A 25788-nucleotide genomic window follows, 5' to 3' on the forward strand; every position below is an offset into this window, starting at 1 on the left:
ATGGAGACTTTCTGCTATGCAATGCTTTTACTGCCTGGCCTTATGGCAGCATTTGATATGCAAAAAGAAATCTTAGAAATACGTAACATACTTCAACAACAGGAATCTCAAATAACAAGTCTCCGTGATGAAAACCAGGCTATTCGGAAAGATGTTAGTCGACTAGAAACGGAAAAACAGTCACTGAAAATAGAGACTCGTTCCCTTCGGAAACATGTCGATCGGGTAGACATTGAGAACCAGGCACTTAAGAAGGAAGTTGATCGTCTTGGACTCATACTTTCGCCCACAAGTGACGACGGAACAAAAATAACCGACGACAAAATGGAACATACCAACGAGGTTCCTGGAAATGAGCTCCGGATGAAAGACGAAAGAATGAAGAATGATAACAAGAAAACAAAGATAGGTGAGTTTTCATTCCACATTCATTCATTTGTCATATTACGAGAATCTCACAACAACCCCCCCCCCCTTCCCCCATACATATATGTATCAAGTCAGCAATATGTAATAGTTATTGTACAATCAAGTCGGCGTATGTTAGCTATACTGCACAGCTAAGGTGACCCTACTTGACCCGAACGACGTCAGACCTTTGACAGTTTTTGTTAAAGCTATTTACAATTTTTATATAAATCCGGAACGATATAGAACTTGACATTATGTAAACACCTGTCTATTGTTGAAAACTGTATGTTGTCCTCTATTTGTCCTTTTTGTCGTTGTTATGGTTAAAAAATTTCCATTGATTTCATTGGTGAATAGAAATATCACTTTATGGCAGTCATCTCAGAACTTGGAAGGTTTCCCCTATATGTTGACATTAGAACACATAAAAAATTATGTACTGGTTTAGACTAGAACACTCACCAAGTGACTTATCAAAAAGTCCTTATAATGAATATAAGAATGGGGATCATAAAGACAACTCCTGGTACTCTAATGTTAAATTATTCAGCAAAAAATTAAACATTGACCCTTCAATTTGCAAAAATCTTAGTAAAACTAAATCTAAAGTACTAATAAAAAACGACTAAAAGATGATTTCCTTAAATTCTGGAAAAGTATAAAAGATTCTACATGCACCTGATAACCAAGGCAAATTAGCTACTTACTTTAAGTTTAAGTCTACATTCCAGTTTGAAAAATATTTAGAAATAAGAAATAAAGATAATCGGTCAATGCTATCTAGATTAAGAATAAGAGATCCTTTTCTAAGGGTAGAGAATGGAAGACGTGATAAAAAAAATCAACTCTCTTGGAAAACTAGAACCATTACCCAGATGTGAACGGCTTTGTCAGTTCTGTGATTTAAACCAAGTAGAGGACGAGGTACATGTTTTACTTCAATGTCCTAAATATAACCCTAGAAGAAAAACTTTACTATCTCAGGTTGATAACCAATTCCCCAATGTAAAATATCTAAGTACAAATAACTTGTTTATTTGGATAATGATAAATGAAGACAACATATTTTTATCTTTATTGTGTGAATTTTTAAAGCTTAACTTTGCAGAAAGAAAACAGCATAACTGTACTCAATTTTAATGATCATCTACCTAGTTAAAAAGAAAATGTTTATTATAACAATCAGAGTTATCTCTCTTTATTCACGAACTGTATGTTCTACTGTTCTGTATCTAATTAACATAATCAGAGTGAGCGGAGTGAGAAAGATTGGTATGAAAGTGTGAATGATCGTGTTAAATTTTGTAATGCCTGAAAGGGCCCTGTGATTAGGAAATAAAAAAACTGAATTTGAATTTGAATTTATATCTATCTAATGTCTAGACTCCTGTCTGTGTTTGAGTTATGTTACCCTCTAGATGTCTTTTGGGTATTAATCGATCGTTGGATTGCTGACTCTCTGACCACTGACAAGGGCTTCTTTAATTCCACAATTTTTTCAATCAATATTTTAATAATATTTCTGGAAACGTTATTTAACATACTTATCATGGGAACACGTATTTTCTGCTTAAAAAAAACTTAAGCAAACATACAAAAAAATTAAAACGGTAATATTACAATTACACAGAAATGCAACATCAATGAAACAATAAACTGGATAAAAAAAGAAGGGAAAATAGAAACCAAGGAAACCCACAAATCTCAGCAAGATAACCGGCAATACCATATGCCTTGTTGTGTGGCTAGCCATCGAGTTAAGAGTTCGAATAATGCTTTGAGTTGGAGTCGAGTTAGAAAAGGAGTTATTTAATTTGAGCTCGTATTTCAATAAGCGTCGATCGCGGGTCAAGTACTTTTATAAAATATGGTAGAGGTCCAAGTCGAAAATAATTCACGCAACCAAAAATGATTAAAAAATACAAAAACTCAAGTTGCCTGGATCCACTTTCTACTTATTTAAATGCAATGTATCTAAATTTAAAGTCAATATCCCGTACATGATTTTTCGTGATGATATGAACTATTGACCCAAATTTCGCTGTTAAATGTATTTTACCATGAAGTTGTGGTCACATCAACTTGAAACATAATACACATGTTCATTGCGATGTGAACTTAACAAAAAGAATGCCAAAGAAGGATTTGACACAGATTTCGATGTTCATCGAAAATGGTAATGTGATGATGTGACAGGGTAAAATGTCCTATGGTCACATATTAAACCGAGAAAATGTGTTTTCTATCGGTAAATTACTCAGTTTTATCAACAAGAAGTTTACTTTTTTAATTATGAGTATACGCCACAGATTCTATTCAGTTCTTTGACTAGAACATCGTGTCATATACTATATATAGACATGGGGTTTGCAGTTTGTTTTGAATTTTCTACGTATTATGGTTGTAAAAGTTTACCAATTTTGGCGCTATTGCCTTTACTTAAAATATTGAATTATAACTAACTAATATAACTATAAACCATTTTTCTACCGAGACTTTTGATATATTTACTATCCGTTTTGTTGGGAAACTTTATGACGTACTGGTAAATTGAGTATCCCTAGATGCAAGCCTCACGCATTATCATTTTGATGATAGAATGAAACAATATGCAGAAGTACTAATTATGTATCACAGGTATCTCTGTGAAAGGTTAAACCAAAAATATCTGCTAGTGGGGCAAATATCCATGTTTAACAATCCCAATGTATTGGAAGATCCCATCGAAATACTCATCCGTATAAATAAAGATCCAATACTAAAAAATTTACACATGTAATTTACAATGCAAGAGATTTTGCAATGACCAAAATGGGCGTTAAAACAAATGATTAAAAGGTAAGTTAGTCTGTGAGCAAATTCAAACGACATGTTGCCATGTTAAGAGTTGACAATATGGATTCTTAATAAAAAGGCACAATTAGGGAAACCTCGATGAACACGTTACACTTAACTTATGATGGATAGACGAATTGGCCTTTAATGCCCAAAATGCAAATATAGCATTCATATAATGACAAAACCATGTTTTATATGATATTATTACGTGAGTATTTCTGTATTGGCCTTGTTATTGGTCCGAGGCTTGTTGTATTGGCCTGAGGCGAAGCCGAAGGCCAATACAGCTGGCCGAGGACCAATAACAAGGCCAATACAGAAATACACGTAATAGTATCTTTATTAATTAACTACAGTGTTACAATATTTTTTTTATTTCATTTCACAAGAGATAAACATTTTTACCTTGAAGTGGAACTATCCAAATTTCAGTTTCTTTTTATAAGATGCTCTATCTTATGATCTGGTGTCGTTTCCAGGTGTCTTCAGCATTTTCTCATCTGATGAATTTTTCTACCCTTTCCAGTCACTATAAAGTGTTACAATTTAAATTTAGACACAACACATAAATAGTAATTGGAAAGGTACTGCCATTGCATGATTTATGCAGAAACAAACTGAAAAAATAATGTAGGAGTTGAAAATGATACAACTATCCATAAGCCAACTGAGCAAAGAACGAAGATTTGCACAATTACAGGTCACCCTTCCAGAATGCATATGCCTGGTTCAGGTTTAAAAATAAATGACAGTTTACAAAACATGAGAAGCGAAAGTAAACAGTAAATCGATTTGTAGCATCGTGAAATTAATTAATTATGAGGTCGACAAGAAATGAACTTTGTGATAATCTACTCGTTTCCCAAACCTGAAATAATTCCATCGTCTGCTTTCAAAATGCTTTTTAAATGAATGTGACCGTCTTAAGCCTGAAATATATGCCATACTGAACGTTTCAGCATGTTTATGGTGAGTAAATGAAAACTGCGTCTTCCAAACAACTGTTTACTTTCAGTTTGTGTTTATCGTGACTTTCGATCTAAAAACTAGAGACGTTCCGAAATCCTGTGTTGGCCGGATCAGAACTCGGCCAATACAGAAAAAAAATCTATATTGGCCGAGTTATTCTGTATTGGCCGAGTTGACACCTTTATATTGCATAGGCAGTTTTCATCATATTAAGTCAAATAACAGTGTAGTTAATTAATAATGAAAAGTATATGAAGCCTGCACATTACTTTGTACTAGGCTGTCACGACAAACGTAGCTTTTATTAGTACAAAGATAAAAGTCAGCAGGAAAACATGTCACCCTATCTGTACATATTATTCTGACTGCGTGTCGATAGTCTTTGGTCTTACTCATAAATGCCACCTGATTAGCATTTAATACTTATTTTAAAGTCTTTTTTTTTACACGCACAGGGATAAAACCTACGACCTCCTGCACCCGAGGCAAGCATGCCTACACACAATAGACCACAAACATTCAAAGGAGTCTTTAATATATCCAAGAGTTTTTGTTCTGTTTATTTCACAAAAAGTATAGTTCTTTATGAACTAAAAAGAACAAAATATCCTGCATATGTTTTAACTTTGAAGTTTAATTACTTATATATTAAAACGTTTTGAAACAACATCGCAATGACACACTAGATGTATTGCGAGCAGAGCTAACAAAAAGATATTACCGCACCTTGCAAAGTTCATCATTTACTAAGGGAATTTAAGATATGACAAAAGAGAGCCAATAACGAGGTACTTTGCTAAGGGTACGTTTCTAAAGGTAAATAAAATATGTTTCAACAAAACATCGTTTGTGCCTCAAAACATATTTCTTACATGAAATTCAACTAGAGTTTTACCCAGTTCGATTTCTTATTCGAAAATCCATTGCTCTCAAAATGAATCAGTATTATAGTTTTATTTCATTCTAGATTCGAGATTAAAAAAGCTCGACCTGCAACTCGAACTCGAAATGTAAGTCGAGTGTAACTTCAAACACAACTGTATATCTCACTTTGACTCTAACTTTTACTCAAACTCAAACTATAACTCGAACTCTAAATCGAACTTTATCTCACACTCTAACTCGATGACCGCATAAAATTTAACATTGAAGAACAGGCACGGATCTTACTTAAACAAGAACTATAACTAGAACTCTACATCAAGCTTTATCTCAAACTCTAACTCGATGACCACATAACCTAAAACGTTGAAGAACATGCACGAAACGTACTTCAACAAGGATTAACATATGTAATTAAGTACCTTCTATTCAAAATTCAAAATTCAACAAAACACTGGCATAATTATGGTTTGATAAGCAAAAATCTCATTTCTGTATACGAGAAAGACGATTTTGTTTTTATTATTCTGAAATAGCATGCATACTATGGTTTATTCCCTTTCATTATTTCACATGGTTATAAGTCTGTAAAGACATTTATTTTTGAATGTCCTTCCCGACAGCCGAGTCGCATTTCGTCAATCCTCTCTATAAATTCTATATATCATCCATTGCAATGATTGAGGGAATGGCCGAGAAGTAATGATAGGGGCAAATGTTGACATGCCCATGATGCGCTTATTCTGCGGGAGCATTTACGGTATTTGTTGCAAAAAATAATTGCCTATCACATGTCTAAGTTAAATAGAAAACACACATTATTTCCAAGTAACGGTTCAGTAAAGCAATGATTATATACATCAACACAAATTTTTTTAAATTATTAAGGAACTTACATAAAATAATCAAACTAAAATAACTCGGTGGTAATAAATGTGATGATCAGCAAGGATGGATCTCTAATGAATAATACAAGTAAAAAAATATTTCCCGTGGTTTATTTAAGGTTGCTGTTAACTCTTTCAGTAGCAATGCAAAACAACAAGATCATAATTAATTTTTTTCGAATGCTATTCATACAACATAATGCAATAAACACACGAAATCTAACTGAAAGTTGTATAACTGGAGTACTAAGTAATTTAAACAGAACAAGACCACACACATTCAACTTAACCAGCAAACAAGAAAACGACAACGAGGAGACCTTTTCCTTGTTCCTAATGCCTGGTTTCAAAGACAAGAGAATGAAGAAAAACGGTTCTTGTTATGACGATATTGTGTAATTATAGATTCTGAAAACTGTATGGAAGATTTTTTAAAAGCTAATACTTGTTTAAAGTAATGTTTATATTTAAACATAACTTATATCGACCCTATCTTATTATATTCAATAGTTCACAAAAGGTGTTAAGCTTCCTGGTCGCCATTTCGTTAAAGGTATTATTTCTTCAAGGTAATTTGCAATTTTTCAAATTGAACGTCATTTAAAGTCTTAAAAACAATAATTTAGGCACTCATACTTAAGCGTTATTTCCAAAAGACCACTTATGTCGACATAATTTGCATTGCTTATCCATTGCTGTGTGTTGTTGCATGGGGTCGAAAGAGGTAATCTTGGTGGTTAATTAGATAGGGTGTAGTCTAAAATACGCACGAATTGCTGATACATTGTACGGAGTCCATGCATTGTTTTGACAGCTAATAACCCTTTAATGTGCTATCTAATCAAAACTCATCCCTTTCTTTTCTCACTCCTTCGTTGCGCTTCTATTTACCATTCTCTAATACGGTTGTCTCGCTACCCCTCTGTCCTGTTTCCACTCCACATTAACATTTTTGTCTCGCCTGCGACATTTAAACATAGAGATCCTAGATTCCTTCATCGTCTGTGGTTTATTTTTAGATATCAACAACTTTGTCAAACCTTTTTATGAAACTTGGACAGAAGCCTGTTTATGACCTAAAGACAGTATCCAGAGCAAAAATTGTTAAAACATTTATTTACATTTCATGTATTTTACTGAAAAACGGACTTCGTTTTTTTTTTTTTACAATTAACACTTACAGACAGTCTGGCATTTTTTGACATGATAGATGTGTAAACCCTCATGGAGTGTTATGAATCTTGGACAGAAGCTAATCATCAAGAAAAAGAAATTGCATCTAAAGAAAAAATTCGAATTATTTTTCTTTAAATTCTGTATTTTATTGATAAATGGACTTACTTTTTAAGTCAACATAATAATGTTACACTTTTACACTGACAGTAGTTGTGTTTTCTTTGCTGATACTATAGAAGATAGAACAAAACTGTGCAGTAACACACACAATGATCAGCAGGACCATTTTTAAAAATGAGTCCACATGACTAAAATCATCAGTTGAATACTTGTAGGTCTGGGGTAATTGCTCTTGAATTACGATTTTTGTTTCGTCTCAGAATGCAAGACAAAGGTGTTACAATCCGGCGGCGGAGGCGACGGTGACGGTGACGGTGTAAACTATTTGTTCTAAGCTTTATATTTCAGAAGGTAGAAGGCCTTGATGCCTCATTCCTTGTTTGCAGATACCTTATATCACGAAGTTTCCGTCTGTCATATGTCCATTGTCCTTGGCCTCATTTTCATGGTACAGTGACTGCTTGAAAACAATTACAGGTTTTTCAAAAGTGAAATACTCACTTATTATGAGTAACAGGATATCTATATTTGGTATATGGGTTCCTTGTAACGTCAACATGTCCGTCAGGGGAGGTTCATTTGATCTCGACCTTATTCCATGGATCATTATAAACAAGAGTTCCCTCAACCAACATACATAGCTAAACTCAAGACTTTACACCGTTTTTTTTTTATTTCTGATTGCCTAAGGTATGAATTCTTTTCAAATAACGGTGTTTCGAGATTTTTCGATTGGCTCACTCTATAAGCGGCCTACCTTGGGTCCCTTTTCAAAAGTCTCCCAACTAATGCCGGGTTTCGGCAAAATATTCTTTAAGATTTCTGCTGCGTTTATACGCAATGATAGGCACTTGTTTAAATATTTTACTGCATACCTCATCTGCCTGTAAATAATTCCAGGTTTCTTTATGCTCTACCCAGCCCTTTAACTGCCGAGTTATATTTAGTTATAAGAGTCAAAGGTATATCTTTCTTAGTGGTCTTTCTAATTAATGTATTGCAACGTTTAACTTTGTTTCAAGTATCTGAAATCAGATCTCTAGTAATGCGTTTATTATATCCTCTGGCTACTAATTTTAGTTCAAGGTTAATTAGGTGCTTGTTCAAATCAATTTCATTATTATTATTTCTTATGTGCCGTATAGTTTCTCCCACAGTGATACTTTTAAAGGTACTCTGTGGATGAGAGCTATTAGGTGGTAAATATTGATAAGTTTCTGTCTTTTTAATGTGAGATTTGACATCCAAGATTCCATTTATATGAAATCTATCACCTTTATAAACCTCTAAATCTAAGTAGGTCATTAACTCTTCAGATACTCCATATGTAAATTTTAACAGATTGTCGATCTTATTTGCAATGCTAAAAAATTACTCTATTTGTAACATATTACCAGTGAAGACCATAAAGCCGTCATCTCTATATTGACAGTGTAATTTAATGAGTGTTCTGTACTGGAATTTATCTAATATCATCTTAAGTATAGAGGAAAGATGTAAATATGTGCATATAGGCGATAAAATACCTCCCATGGGAGCGCCTATTATCTGTTTATAGATGTGTCCATTAAATTCAAATTTATTGTTTTCTAATACTATTTTGATCAGCTGAGCTAAATCTGCTGAATTGGGGATTTGAAAATCATATGATGGCTTGTCAATTATTTCTAAATTGTTGATTAATGTTTCTTGCAAATCTTTTATTTGCATGTTTGTATACATCGAAGTAACATATTAGGCAATCAGAAAACATTTGTTTTCTATTTTTTCTTTCTCTAATTTTATAATAAAATCTTTAGAGTCTGAATGAAGAATGGATCTTTCCTCAATAAAGGCTTAAAAATTAGTTCTAAGAATTTTTCAATTCTACAAGTTGGGGAATTGCTTTTGTTGATAATGGGTCTATATGCAACCTCAATATCTGAATGGCTAAAACCTTGTTTAATGATATTTGTAACTACCTCTGGGTTGATTTTGTGGATTTTAGGTAGAAAATACATTTGCCCATGTTTTGGGTTATATCTCCGTGTCAGCAAAGTATATGTTTTCACATCTATTTCTTTCTGAGAAAACAATTTCCTAACTATCTCTTCTATCTTTTTACTAATATATGCAGTATAAGCTTGTTCAAGTTCTATGTAATATATGCTACGTTAGTGATTTTCTCCTGCTCTAGTATCATTCTTATCTATTAATACTGTAGTATGATTTTTGTCTGCTTTAGAAATATAAATCTCAGAATTATTAGTAAGTTTCGCTAGCGATATGCGTTCTACTCTCGACAAATTGTCTTTAAATGAGCTCACCTCCAAGCTAGATATAGCCAATATTGTGTCTGTTATATAATTTTCAAGAGCATTGTTACACCTAGGAGGTACATGTCCTGTTTTCAAGTATAATGGATGGATTTCTGTATTTTATGATGTGTCAGAATAACAAAACCTACATCTCATTTTCCTGGCTAATTCTATAAAATCTGCCATAATATTATTTCTGACGTGAAATATATTAGGACTCGGAACAAATTAATTCCTTTGCTCAGTAGGAGGATCTCTTCATTAGATAATTTTGTTCTAGTAAAATTTAGAATAAAATTCTTATTGAACTCAGCTCAAGTTCTCTTATTTCTTTGGGTTTTTGAATTAACCCTTCTCTTGAGATTTATTAATCTATAAGATTTTCTAAACCGTCTGCTACCCATGCTGATAAAGAACATAACTGTCGAAAAGGAAACAATAAATACTGATAAATCTAAACTACACATGCGTGCGCATTAGGACAGCCCAATAGAAAATAATAACATACTTCCATAAAGATTAACTATCATTTAATCAACAGATCCTACACTACAAAGAAATAATAGAAACTCAAAAATCTATCAAGTTAGAAAGTTCACATATAAAGTCCGACTTTACTGTTGTTGTATGAAGTACTAAAATCTAAACTAAAAACTAGTTACGGTAAGTTTCCTTTCCAGGGAATATTTAAAGTTCACATATATATAAACCTGCATTTATCACACTAAAATCTTTTTTTTAACTTATCTTTTGGCTTAGCCACAGTTGGTTTCCTAGCCAGAGAGTCTTTATAGTTCTGGAGTTTTCTATTGTACTCCTCAATTAACTCCTGTGCCGCTTTAAATAATTCCCTCCTTTCGTCATACTTAGCTGACTTTTGCAGCTTTGTATCTGCTTCCTGCAGTATGTCATCTAGTTGTTTAGACACTTCCCGAATGCCTTTAGCAAGTGTTTCTGACAGTTGTGCTAAGGCAACAGTTTTTAAGTTCTGTTGTACATCTCGAACTTTATCTATGATATGTTCTTTTGACGGATGCTCCATCAATCTAGGAGTGAACTTCAAATCCACACTCATGTTGGGAGGCACTATCTTTGAACCCTTGGCAAACATCAGCCCTTCTTGGATGGTGTTCAAGTTGTGCCTCACCTCCATAAGAGTCCTTAGCTCTTCAATGGCTGGTTTCGCTGTAGTGTCAGGCCCCTCCTGTGGAATCACTTGTATTTCCTCGGAGAACATAGGCCTGCGTATTTCTTGTTGAGCCGACTGTGGAATATTGACATCACTAGTTGGTTCGTCTAAGTTTAAGCAGTTTAAATCCATTCTTTTCGTTTTATTCAGTTTCAATTTTAGCTTATCTCTGTCTGAAGGCATTAGAATGAATGAGGTTTGTTATTGTGTTGCCTTGTACTCATGTGGTCTATATCTATTACCACTCTGGTCATAAAGTATGGCAATTCCATCAACTGGCTTGTGATTTATGGAATCTGTGTTCCGTTCAGAAAAGATAGAATTATAAACGGTGACACTTTGTCTCGAGTATGTAGATACTCTCGGGAGGGAAAACCTTGTAGCACCGCCACAACATAACATTGTAAACAAGAGTTCCCTCAACCAACATACATGCTAAACTCAAGACTTTACACAGTTTTTCTTCATTGCTGTTTGCCTAAGGTATGAATTCTTTTCAAATAACGCTGTTTCGGGATTTTGAGATTGGCTCACTCTATAAGTGGCCTACCTTGGGTCCCTTTTCAAAAGTCTTCCAACTAATGCCGGGTTTCGGCAAAATATTCTTTTAGAGTATCTACGTGGGAAAAATATTTTTTCTGTCACTATGATCCATACATACTCGAAACAAAGTGTCACCGTTTATAATTTTATCTTTTCTGAACGGAACACATATTCCATAAATCACAAGCCAGTTGATGGAATTGCAATACTTTATGACCAGAGTGGTAATAGATATAGACCACATGTGTACAAGGCAACACAATAACAAACCTCATTCATTCTAATGCCTTCAGACAGAGATAAGCTAAAATTGAAACTGAATAAAAAGAAAAGAATGGATTTCAACCGCTTAAACTTAGACTAACCCACTAGTGATGTCAATATGCCACAGTCGGTTCAACAAGAAATACGCAGGCCTATGTTCTCTGAGGGAATACAAGTGATTCCACAGGAAGGGCCTGACACTACAGTGAAACCAGTCATTGAAGAGCTAAGGACTCTTATGAGGGTGAAGCACAACTTGAACACCACCCAAAAAGGGCTGAGGTTGGCCAAGGGTTCAAAGATACTGCCTCCCTACATGAGTGTGGATTTGAAGTTCATTCCTAGATTGATGGAGCATCCGTCAAAAGAACATATCAAAGATAAAGTTCGAGATGTACAACAGAACTTAAAAACTGTTGCCTTAGCACAACTGTCAGAAACACTTGCTAAAGGCATTCGGGAAGTGTCTAAACAACTAGATGACATACTGCAGGAAGCAGATACAAAGCTGCAAAAGTCAGCTAAGTATGACGAAAGGAGGGAATTATTTAAAGCGGCAAAGGAGTTAATTGAGGAGTACAATAGAAAACTCCAGAACTATAAAGACTCTCTGGCTAGGAAACCAACTGTGGCTAAGCCAAAAGATAAGTTCCAAAAAAAATTTTAGTGTAATAAAACCAGGATTTATATGTGAACTTTAAATATTCCCTGGAAAGGAAACTTACCGTAACTAGTTTTTAGTTTAGATTTTAGTACTTCATACAACCACAGTAAAGTCGGACTTTATATGTGAACTTTTTCACTTGATGGATTTTTGAGTTTCTATTATTTCTTTGTAGTGTAGGATTTATTGATTAAATGATAGTTAATCTTTACGGAAGTATGTTATTATTTTTCTATTGGGCTGTCCTAATGCGCACGCATGTGTAGTTTAGATTTATCAGTATTTATTGTTTCCTTCTCGGCAGTTATGTTCTTTATCAGCATGGGTAGCAGACGCTTTAGAAAATCTTATAGATTAATAAATCGCAAGAGAAGGGTTAATTCAAAAACCCAAAGAAATAAGAGAACTCGAGCTGAGTTCAATAAGAATTTTATTCTTAATTTTACTAGAACAAAATTATCTAATGGAGAGATCATCCTACTAAGCACGGGACTAAATTTGTTCCGAGTCCTAATATATTTCACGTCAGAAATAATATTATGGCAGATTTTATAGAATTAGCCAGGAAAATGAGATGTAGATTTTGTTATTCTGACATATCAGAAAATAAAAAACTCCATCCATTATACTTGAAAACAGGACATGTATCTCCTAGGTGCAACAATTCTCTTGAAAATTATATAACAGACACAATGTTGGCTATATCTAGCTTGGAGGTGAACTCATTTAAAGACAATTTGTCGAGGGTAGAACGTAAATCGCTAGCGAAACTTACTAATAATTCTGAGATTTATATTTCTAAAGCAGACAAAAATAATACCACAGTATTAATAGATAAGAATGACTATACTAGAGCAGGAGAAAATCACCTACGTAGCATATATTACGTAGAACTTGAACAACTTAATACTGCATCTATTAGTAAAAAGATAGAAGAGATAGTTAGGAAATTGTTTTCTCAGAAAGAAATAGATGTGAAAACATATACTTTTCTGACACGGAGATATAACCCAAAACATGGGCAAATGTATTTTCTACCTAAAATCCACAAAATCAACCCAGAGGTAGTTACAAATATCATTAAACAAGGTTTTAGCCATTCAGATATTGAGGTTGCATATAGACCCATTATCAACAAAAGCAATTCCCCAACTTGTAGAATTGAAAAAAAATCAAAGAACTTATTTTTAATCCTTTATTGAGGAAAGATCCATACTTCATTCAAGACTCTAAAGATTTTATTGTAAAATTAGAGAAAGAAAAGATAGAAAACATATGTTTTCTGATTGCCTATGATGTTATTTCAATGTATACAAACATGCAAATAAAAGATTTACAAGAAACATTAATCAACAATTTAGAAATAATTGACAAGCCATCATATGATTTTCAAATCCCCAACTCAGTAGATTAAGCTCAGCTGATTAAAATAGTATTAGAAAACAATGAATTTGAATTTAATGGACACATCTAGAAACAGATAATAGGCGCTCCCATGGGAGGTATTTTATCGCCTACATGCACAGATTTACATCTGGCCTCTATTCTATAGATGATATTAGATAAATTCCAGTCCAGTACAGAACACTCATTAAATTACACTGTCAATATAGAGATGACGGCTTTATTGTCTTCACTGGTAATATGTTACAAATAGAGGAATTTTTTAGCATTGACAATCTGTTAAAATTGACATATGAAGTATCTGAAGAGTTAATGACCTACTTAGATTTAAAGGTTTATAAAGGTGATAGATTTCATATAAATGGAATCTTGGATGTCAAATCTCACATTAAAAAGACAGAAACTTATCAATATTTACCACCTAATAGCTCTCATCCACAGAGTACCTTTAAAAGTATCACTGTGGGAGAAACTATACGGCACATAAGAAATAATAATAATGAAATTGATTTGAACAAGCACCTAATTAACCTTGAACTAAAATTAGTAGCCAGAGGATATAATAAACGCATTACTAGAGATCTGATTTCAGATACTTGCAACAAAGTTAAACGTTGCAATACATTAACAAGATAGATCACTAAGAAAGATATACCTGTGACTCTTATAACTAAATATAACCAGGCAGTTAAAGGGCTGGGTAGAGCATTAAGAAAGTCCTGGAATTATTTACAGGCAGATGAGGTATGCAGAAAAATATTTAAACAAGTGCCTATCATTGAGTACTAGTATAAACGCAGCAGAAATCTTAAAGAATATTTTGCCGAAACCCGGCATTAGTTGGGAGACTTTTGAAAAGGGACCCAAAGTAGGCCACTTATAGAGTGAGCCAATCTAAAAATCCCGAAACACCGTTATTTGAAAAGAATTCATACCTTAGGCAATCAGAAAAAAGAAAAACGGTGTAAAGTCTTGAGTTTAGCTATGAATGTTGGTTGAGGGAACTCTTGTTTATAATAAGGGTTTACACCACCTTGACCTCTTTTTTATTGATCATTGGTCAATGTTAAGATTTGGTGGTTTGATCTGTTTCTCAGGTTATATTAGTAATAGGACCACTATATTTGGTGTATAGAAGGATTGTAAGGTGTACGTGTCTGTCTGGCAGGAATCATCTGACCGTGACCATTTTTTCATAGAAAATGATTAATGTTAAGTGTATTTGATAATTGTAGTAAAACCTTCATATTATAGGCTTTCAAAATGAATTCAATGATAAGTAAAATAAGGAGACATTTCAGCTTGTGCACTCTTGTTAACCATTTCTGTATGTTTTTTTTTGTTCAGAAACTAGATAGAGAGAAACTGTATATAGCTAAAATGATCAGCAAGACGTGATCTACTAATAAAGTTAAATGACCGAAATCGTCGGTCAACTCCGTATCGACATTTTTTGCATTAAATAACGATTTATTTTGTTGTTAATGCGGACAACTTCATAGTAGATAATGAAACAAAACGTTTATAGCAAAATTAGATATCTGGTTATCAGTCAGCATGGCAGAAATCATTAGTTTGATTACATATATGAGTTATTGGCATGACGAACTGGCACAAATGCAAATTTTTTATTCTATTTATCACAGGACCCTTTTGGGTATTTTGGAACGCTCATTTACACTTCTCTTTGACTCGTCTCAATCTGATTGTGTTAATTAGGTACAACATTGATCAAAGTTATCATGACTTCAATGGTGTAGAAAAGAGGTATAGCTTGCTTCATAGAGAAATAAATCTATATTGATTTTATAATTGACACTTTTACAATGTAGAAAAAAATAAGTACATGTAAAACTATCTCCATCCACGATTTTTCATAGTCTTTGTATATGTTCAATAAACTCGATTAACTAGCCAGTCAACAAAGCTTCATTGGCCTACATATTCCATATAGAAAAAAAAAGAATAACGGCACAAATTTTCGTTTTAATCTTAATTAATAAAAGAAACCACTCTATTCGAACGCTAAAATAAAATTACACATTACATTGTAACCATTATTTTAAGATTTAAGGTTTAAAAAGTCAAATCTCAAAGTAAAACTCAGACGCCTAGTCTACCAAATGCTGTTCTTTCTCCTAAATGCACAACACTTTAACCTAGTATAGACCATATACGATAAATTTTCCTACAATTTGTAAATTTTTTTTGTGTGATTTGCATGACTTGATAAGAAAGACGCTAACTGTAGTGATTATATTATCTTAATAATAAATCCTTTTAGAAAAAAAAGTATATATGAAAGTTCTATCTTAGAGTTTGAAATTATTTTTATTACAGAAATATAGCAGCCAATTACTGTGAACCATGTACTGCGCGTGGTATGACTCCAACTGCATCCGAATGGTGTACCGAATGCGAAGAAGCCCTATGTTCCGATTGTACAGAGGCGCATAGAGTTCAAAAAATGTCAAAAAATCACCATTTAGTACATGTAGATAACATACTGGAACAAATCAATTTATCGTATAATTGTTCAAAGCATCAACATTTACTTTTGACTATTTTTGTGTTGATCATGATGTTATTTGTTGTAAGGAATGTTGGCCAAAAAATCATCAAACATGCAAGAACGTCACAGCCATTGACATTGCGTCAAAAAATTCCAAACAATCGCAGTCTTTCCTGGATTATGAAGAACAGTTGCACTTTCTTTTAGAAGCATTAGAAAACTTGAACAAGAATTGCAAGGATAATGGAAGTCGAATTAAGAAAGAAGAAACCAAAATTTTGAAACAAATAAAAACAATGAAAGAAAATGTTATCAAACAGTTGGAAGCTTTAGAAGAGTCACGTTTAAAACAGCTAACTGAAAAGAAAGACAAATACGTAACCAGTTTGAAACGACAGGAGGAATGTATAAGGGGCTTAGTAAACTCCACAAAAGCTAAAAAGGAATTGTTGGAATTTGTTAGAGATCATGGTTCTGATAAACAAGCGTTCGTTTCTATTCATTCATCCAAACCAGTCTTAGATGAAATTGAAAACAAAGTTCAACAGCTTACCGAATCGTTTGCAGACACAAGTATTACGTTCGTCGAAAACGTCTCGAAGGAAAAATTAGCAGATCTCGGGTCAATAGAATTAAAGGAAACATCTTGTTCCTTTTCATTTGTCCCATACAAGCAGTGCCGGTCACAGGTTCCAATTGTTATGAAGCACCAGATAATATCATTTACCAATCTCTACAACATCGACATGAAAGGAGAAAGGTTAATAGGAGTAACTGGCATAACGGTATCAGACAATAACACATTGATTTTCTGTGATGTGATTACAAAAAAAGGTATATTTTTGTGATGAAAACGATACATACCAATCATCTATCAGCTCTCAATATCAACCATGGGATATAGCAACAATACCAGGAACAACCACTGCTGTTGTGTCAAGTAGATATGAACCGTACATACAGTTTCTAGATACCAAAAGATGCAGGATATCAAAGAAGGTAGAAGTGAAACAAAGTGGAGGTTATGGTGTTGCTGCTTCAAATGATGCTATATTTGTAGGTACTGGAGACAATATACAGGTCCTAGACTTCAATGGAAATATTCTAAGAACAGTTCGTCTAAAATACGGGTTTGGACAGAACACCGGTGGATACATTTCCATTTTCTCAGATGGGAACATTACTTATTCGAACACGAAGGAAGTCCATTGCACTACATTAGATGGATGTCATGTTTTCTCGTATTCGTTACCTGATCTTCGTTGCCCACGAAATATGGATAATGCTGGAAACATATACGTTTTGAGTAAATTGTCACACAATATTCATAAACTTACATCAACCGGAACTTTAGTAGAAATCTGTTTGAAAGATGGTTTGTCCTTTCCTCAAGCGTTTTGTTTTAATAAGGACTTGTCTAAATGTTATATTGCAAATAGAAATGGAACGACAATATCAGTATTCAAGACAAATTAGTAACATTTTGAGTGAGTTTGCACATACATTTTTAAAGTTCGATGATAAATTTCAATACAAACATGACTACGGTTGGATTAGTTATTACAGTGTATCTTAATCATGTTAATGGAATGAAATCAATTTGCCTCATTTTATGTTATGTATTGTAATTTGTTGTGTTTTATTATTTTTTTAATTATTTTTTCTAAAACAATTTTCTATAAATTAATTCTTAAATTGGTTTCAGGTTTCGAGAGATTTGCGTAATATAATATCACGGGCACTTAGAGATCTTCCTTTTTGTGTTAAAGATTTCCTCCTTAAAAATTCGTATATATTTCAACTTATTTTCCTATACAATAACTGTCGTTTACACGTGCTGTCAATTACATTATGAGTAGAGGGACGGTACTTGTAAACGACAATTATTGAAAATTTAATTGAATAAAGCAAACATACATTAAGTAAGGAATAAGAACTTCAAATATTAAAGAAAATTCAATAAAAATCTTATTAAATAAAAATAAAAAACAAAGGAGGTGGCTCATGAATACCCGAAGATTTGTGTATAGTATTTGAAGTATTAGCCCGTTAAAGTTAAATTGAAACATATTCTGGTAAATGATAAAGCATATATACACGAAATTATTTGAATATTTGTGTAATTGATAAAAATGATAAACACCCAAAACTGTTAATACTGAAAGGAAAACTGATGTTTTTTTCATGTAATATTTTAATGTTCTACAACAGGACCCGAAGAAATAAACCATGAGTAGTGTGCTATTGCATTTTGTCATAAACATCTGTTATATTTTTTGAATATTTTTTGTATGTTTTTTTTCCTTTCCAGGGAAAGACCTTCATTTAATTCTGATAATAAGTCCTTTCCAGTTTTTGATCACTGTAGAGAGACTTTATATGGCAAAAGTTATCAGCAAGAGAAGAACGATCTACAAATAAGGCTACATGACCGAAATCGTCAGACAACTTTTCGGATGCTATGCTCTGTAATGACGATTTTGACCTGTTTTTAGTATTTTTGCCTATTATTATGAAAACTATAATAGATAAACAGACAAAATAAAAATAAAAAATAAACAACAAGACAGCCACTTCAAATAAGTCAAACAATGCTGAAATCATCAGTCGACTCATTATTAGGGTTTTTGCTCGTTGTTGACGATTTTCACCTATTCTTAGTGGTTTTGCCTATTATCTTGAAAAATTTAATAGATAGATACAACTTTATAGCAAAAAATCAGCAAGACAAAATCTACAAATAAGTCAAATTTTGATGTAACAGTTAGTAGACTCTTTATATTAGTGATTTCCCTTAAATGATAATGTTTACTCTCTTTTGTGTTTTGGGCAAAAACTAAAGATGATAGAGAGAAACTGTAAATAGACAAAAATGACCAGAAATAACAAAAACAGATTTCTTTCATGAATTGTATTCTAGTCTATAATGTTAGGTAGTAACCATTGTTGGAGATCTGCATAAACCAAGATCAATGACACGGGCTCTTTGGAGCCTCTTCTTTACTGTTGAAACAGTTATAGTTAGTTTCAGTGACGTTTTGGCTTCATCAAATCAAAATGGTTGCCTTCCGATCGACCATGTCTCATATGTCTGCATCTCGGAGTACAAATGATTAAATATTTCCTACTGAACTTATATATTTTTTACTTTGTCAATTTATTATCTTTTGTTGCAGAAGACAATATTAATAACTTATTTTTAGATTTGATTTAGTTTAGACAAGGATTTTAATAGTAGGGTTACTATTGAATTCTTTGGATTGGATAAAATTAAGTTTTATGACCCAATTTATAAAAGTTATAGAATAGAGGTCCGTAGGCGACAAAACCAACAATTTAACAAAATAAAAGTTTATTTTTAAACATACAAAGAGGAGATAGTCTAGCAATAAATAAACAAAAATGTCGTTATATACTGTATGTGACACGTAGTTTGTTAATTCCAGTAACTTACAAATGTCAAGCAATAGAAATGTTTTTTTATGATATAAGTTCCAAATTGAAGAAATATTCTGAAATATAATTTCAACTGCAGCTTTTTGGAAATATTCAAGAGAAAAACCCCGGGGTTTGATTTATATTGATTTAACCACGGGTTTATGCCAAATACTTTACCACAAGCGATAGGGAAATTATATGATTTTACATGTTTCATGCTGCCATTATCATTTAAATTAGTGAACAGAAGGTGTACTTTATATAATCAATTCAAATATATTGAAGATAAATTGTATACATTTTACGATAGTCTCACTTTACTCTTTTATTAGTGGCTCCTGTATGTTTTCTGTTTATGTTATGTCAACAATTGTATGTTTTATAAAACAGAGAGGCGAGACTCACATAAAGTGTTGCCTTGTCTATATAACAATATATGTTCTTGTTTTTTTAATTATTCGAATGTAAGATTAAGACCTCGTTGTGGAACCACAGTATCGAAACATGTTAAATCTTTTTTCGTGTATCAGTTTGAGGGTGAACATAATATAAAGGATGGGTAAATACGTATCCATGTTCGCTAAGAATGGAGATATTATATCCCATGCATCGTTGAACTATCTCCTTGCGACATATACGTAACAACAAGCTTTGTTAGTTCTGCCTTTGGTCCGTTTCAAAGCGACATTTCGTCTTTCCACAATTTTCAACAGAGTTCAAATGAATTCCAACCCTTCATCCGGTATATAAAATCCAGGTGCGGGATTTTCATGCTGTGTTGAAGACCCATTGGTGGCCTTTGATATCTATGGGTCAAATATTAAACCTGTTATCCGTTAAAACCGTGTAATCTGCAACATTTTAATTGATATGCACTAAGACGATAACGGGTTATTTATTTTACCTGTATAGGGAGCACCCGTCGCGCACCCTACTTTAATATCAAACGTTGGTATAGTTGTTTCTGGCATAGAACACAATAGCAAACATTTCGCATCGCTTCAGTCCACGAAATTGATAAGCGCTTTGGCCGTTCTAACATCATGCGTACACTGGATCCGCATCTGCAAGTAACGAATACACTCAGTGACTGTGGTAAAATGAATAACTGAGTGTTATCAGATTATGTGTATGCGTCGTTAGTGGATGTCTATTTGCTATCCTGAATGGCAAGGCTGTGAAGGGGCGGGAGAGGGTGGTTACTCACCTCCTCTGATGGAATAACTAAGCAAACTAAATGTGAAAGAGGCAGGAACCAGGAGCTCTTTTCACAAAATTCTTACGACAAAAAGTGATTGTAAGTTGTATTGAAATGATCACGACTTAGGAGTTATTTTGCTCGTAAGATAATTAGTGAAATGAGTAGTAGATGATAAACACTGATATATAAAAAATGATAGATTAACGGAGATGGTTGGGTTTCATTAGATAACAAAAAATATTACCCCGTATCAAAGAAAATTAGTTATTATTTTTCTTTAACATGTGTTTAATTCTGCTCACTGCAAAATGTTTCCGTGTATCACTTATCGACACAAATGTTAGTTTATGATGCTTAAATGCAGATTAAGGGTAGGAGCAGGGGGACCGACATCCCTTTCTGGAGGTTCATGATAAATGCATAAGCTTTTGACTAAGTATCATTCTAAACGCTGGCTTGCCAGCATACCCCTTTTATCAACATCTTTGATCTGCACCTGAAGATGCATTAAACATGAAAAATAGTTGCGCAAATTGAATAATAGTTTACAAGTTTATTCGTCTTGAATTTTCACAAAAGTAGTGCAGTTTGTTATCTCGTAATTCTGTCGACAAAATGGAGAAATCTTTTGAGTAATATTTTTACTGCCTGGCTTTATAGCAGCAGTTGATATGCAAAACGAATTCTCAGAAATACGTAACACACTTAAACAACAGGAATGGCAAATAATAAGCCTCCGTGATGCAAATCAGGCTATTCGGAAAGATGTTGGTCGACTAGAAATTAAAAAACAGTCACTGAAAATAGAGACTAGTTCCTTTCGGAAACACGTCGATCGATTAGACATTGAGAACCAGGCAAATAAGAAGGAAGTTTATCGTCTTGGACTCACAATTTCGACCACATGTACACGTGACGACGGCACAAAACTAACCGGCGGTAAGATGGAATATTCCAACGAGGTTCCTGGAAATGAGTTTCGGATGAAAGACGAACCAATGAAGAATGACAACACGAAAACAAAAGTAGGTGAGTTTTAATACAACATTCATTCATTTTTTCGTCATATCCTTTACAATACATTTATGTAGCAAATCAGCAATATGTAATACCTATTGAACAATCAAGTCGGAGTATGTTACCTAGCTGTATATATATACTGCACAGTGAAGGTGACCCTACTTGACCCGAACGACGTCTGACCTCAATCTAATTACAATATTGATCTCTGATTTCGTTGTACTTCATATGACAGTCTTTGTTAAAGCTATTTACAATTTTTATATAAATCCGGAACGATTTGGAGCTTTACATTGAGTGAACCATCTGTCTATTATTGAACACTGTATGTTGCCTACTATTTGTAATTTTTCGTCGTTTTGATGGTTTGAAAATATCCCTTCATTTCATTGGTGAATAAAAATATCTATATCTATCTAATGTATAGACTCTTGTCTGTTTTGTAGGTTCATGTTGCCCTCTGGATGTTTGTTTGGGTATAAATATCGTTGGATTTCTGTCTCTCAGATCCTGACTAGATCTTCTTCAAAAAAGTAAAATAACAAATATACAGAAACTTCAAAAAGGAAAGTCCCTTATCAAAGGTCAAAATCAAAAGCTCAAACGCACCAAACGAATGGAAAACAACTGTCATATTCCTGACTTGGTACAGGCATTTCCTTATGTAGAATTAATAATTTCTTTTTTAATCAATAATTCAAAAGAAATCCCGACATACTTAATTAATATATATACCATGGGAACACGTATTTTCTGCATAAAAAACCAACTTGAGAATTAAATAAAAGTGTAATCTTACAATGACACAGAACTGCAGCATCAATGCGAAACAGAAACCAAGAAAACCCACAAATATCAGTAAGAAAACCGACAATACCATATGAATTATAGTGTGGCTAACTATCGAGTTAAAGTTCGACCCAAAGTTCTAGTTTACGTGAGTGTAACTGTTCGAGTTGCGTGATAAGTTGCAGTTCAATTTCGATCCTTATAGAGTTCGAGTAAGAATTCGAGTAATTTTATTTGAGTTCGAATTTCAATAAATGTCCATCGAGTGTCAAGGACTGTCAAAAAACTTGAGAGGAGGGTCCAATCGATAACAAGCGGATCGGCAGCCAAGAATGAGAAAAACGTATTGAAACACAAGTTGAATTTTATGACCTATGAGGATGCCCCCACACCCCCTGTATCCGGCCGCTATTTATATCAAAATGAAAGGTCAATATTCCGTTAATTATATTTCATTATGGTATGAACTATTGACCCACATTTCGCTGTTTACTGATCAAGTTAAAATCTGATGTTTAATGTATTTTACAATGGAGTCGTGGCAACCTTGAAGCTAAGTACACATGTTCCTTGTGATGTGAACTAAAACAATTGTATACCAAAGAAGGAATTGACAGATTTCGATGTTCACCGACAATGGTAATGTGATCATGTGACAGGGTAAAAGGTTTTATGGACACATATATTATTCTGAGAAAATGTGTTTTTATCTGTATATTACTCCATATTATCAACTTCAAGTTTACCATTGTAATTATGCGTACACCACATTATTAAATTATTCGACAAGAATATCGTGTCATTTTATATGCAGACATGGGGTTCGCATACCGTTTTTAAGTTTTACTTATTACGCTTGTAAACGTTAGCTAATTTTAACGCCATTGCCTTTGCTTATTACATTGAATTATAACCCCTAACTATAAACCATTCTCTCCACCGAGACTTTGAATATATTAACTATCTTCTTTGCAGGCCAACTGTTCAAGTTGACTTACTGATAAATTGACCAAGTAAAAGTGAGTTATTCTGAGAAAAAAAATTCAAACGACATGTTGCATGCATGCAATGTTTGCAGAGTGGACAAGATGATTATTCTAATCAAAATGCACAATTAGGGAAACCTCGATGATCTCTTCACACTTATATCTTGATGGATAGATGAATGGGTCTTAAACACCCGGTGGCAAATATTACATAAATATTAAGACAAGAATATGGTAATGTGATATGCATACTGCCTTACACTAGGCTGACACGATAAGCCGGATCATTAACTTCTTTTCTACGAAGATAAAAGTTGGTATGAAAACATGTCAACTTACCTGTACACATTATTCTGATTGCGTGTCAATAGTCTTTGTTCTTACTTATAAATACCGCATTCTTAGCAGAGAAGCTTAAAATACTTATTTTAAAGTCTTTGTTTGACCTGAACAGGGATCAAACCTAAGACCTCCTGCACCCGAGGCAAGAACGCTTACATACAATAGACCACAAAACCTGAAAGGAGTCTTCAATTTATACAAGAGTTTTTGTTCTGTTTATTTCACAAGGAGTATAGTTCTTTGTGAACTTAGAAAAACAAAATATCCTACATATATTTTAACTTTGAAGTTACTCATATTTCAATACGTTTTGCAATGCCATTGCAATGCCATGGCATACTAGAGACATTGCGAGCAGAGCTCACAAAAAGATATCACCGCACCTTTCAAAGTTCACTATTTACGAAGGGTCTGGGAATTTAAGATACGACAAAAGCGCCATCATCGAGTTATTTTGCATAGGGTACGTTTCCAAAGATAAAATAAATATGTTTCAATGTAACATCGTTTGCGCCTAATCAATTTAAAAAGTTAAACCGCATGGAAGTACAAAGTATAAACACTTTTTTTCATAGAGGATCCAAAATAAAACTTCTGTTCAGACGTATTTTTTGTGAGTTTTTTTTTTTATATTTACTTTCAGAGCAATTAAAAGCAAAACGTTTGATCGACATAGGCCAGGTAAACACACCGACCACCACTGCATTATATGCTCATATGAGTAAGAATAAACCCCATCCAAGTGCCCATCATCAACTGATATTCGATGAAGTGAAAACAAACCTTGGTAATGGTTAAAGCAAATACACAGGAACTTTTATCGCGCCGACTGCAGGGGTATATGTCTTTACGTACAAGTTATACACTGGTAACCATGGTGCAATCTGTTTTGACACACTCGTGAATGATGCTATATACGATAGCACATATGGTGAAACTAATGTGAATTATGATTACGACTCTGATTCTGAAACTATAGTAGTGGCGCTTAATCAAGGCGATAATGTTTACCTGCGAACTTACAATGACTGTTCTGGGACTGTTCTAAGTGATAGAGATACCAAATCTACATTTGCAGGATGGAAATTGAACTAATTTAAGACAGTTCAATAAAGTCATAAAACACTTTCTACTTCCGTGCATTGACAGGGATATTTATAATACAAATGTGGTGACTCGTATTTATGTGTTGTTTCTCCAGCTTCCAGATTAAATATCAACCTAATATGGCTCTTTGACCTGGTGTTAGCATGCACATGTATCTGTTTAGTTTATCCCCCGCTGTCTTTTAATTATTTCGTTTGAACTGTGTAAACTTTAAAAGCAAATTAGTTTCTTATGTCCTTCCTGTCATCCGATTCCGATTTTTTCAGCCCCCCCTCCCTCCCTTAATTTAGAACAGCGTTATCAGTTAACATTACGGCCGGTACGGCACTAAGTTTAATATTTTGTTTTTCCATAATTCTCTTCAACAGGATGTTACACAACTGCTATTAACTTTTCTCAGTAAATTGTCTCAAATAAAACCCTATTCTCACGAATATTTTGTGAATTTTATTATATTGACTGTGGATTTATTATTATTCGAGTGATACCAATTTTTGTGGACTTCTTGGGTACAGATGAACAACAAAATTACATGTTCAACGAATTACACATTTTCTATAGGATTAGTATTCAGAGATAGTTAAAACCACGAAATCAAATATCCACGAAGTTTCCCTCAAACCACGAAAATTGATACCCACGAAAATAAATGAATCCACTGTACATTCGGAGCAATTGGAAGCGAAACGTTTAATTGGCACAGGCCAGATGAACACACAGACCATGATTATATGAGTAAGGATGAACCA

At 33.6% G+C, this 25788-nt stretch overlaps 1 long non-coding RNA gene and 1 pseudogene across 1 annotated transcript; both read left to right on the top strand.

Annotated features, from left to right (window-relative positions):
• On the top strand, positions 1–25027 carry LOC127706561 (uncharacterized; annotated as a pseudogene).
• Positions 6510–18433, top strand: LOC127706036 (uncharacterized). Its single transcript, XR_007984158.1, has 2 exons — positions 6510–6556; positions 15985–18433. It is a non-coding gene; the product is annotated as an uncharacterized LOC127706036 (long non-coding RNA).
• Positions 25028–25788: the final 761 nt, after the last annotated feature.

This window comes from Mytilus californianus, unplaced genomic scaffold (assembly GCF_021869535.1).
Source record: "Mytilus californianus isolate M0D057914Y unplaced genomic scaffold, xbMytCali1.0.p SCAF_6, whole genome shotgun sequence".
Classification (NCBI taxonomy): domain Eukaryota; kingdom Metazoa; phylum Mollusca; class Bivalvia; order Mytilida; family Mytilidae; genus Mytilus; species Mytilus californianus.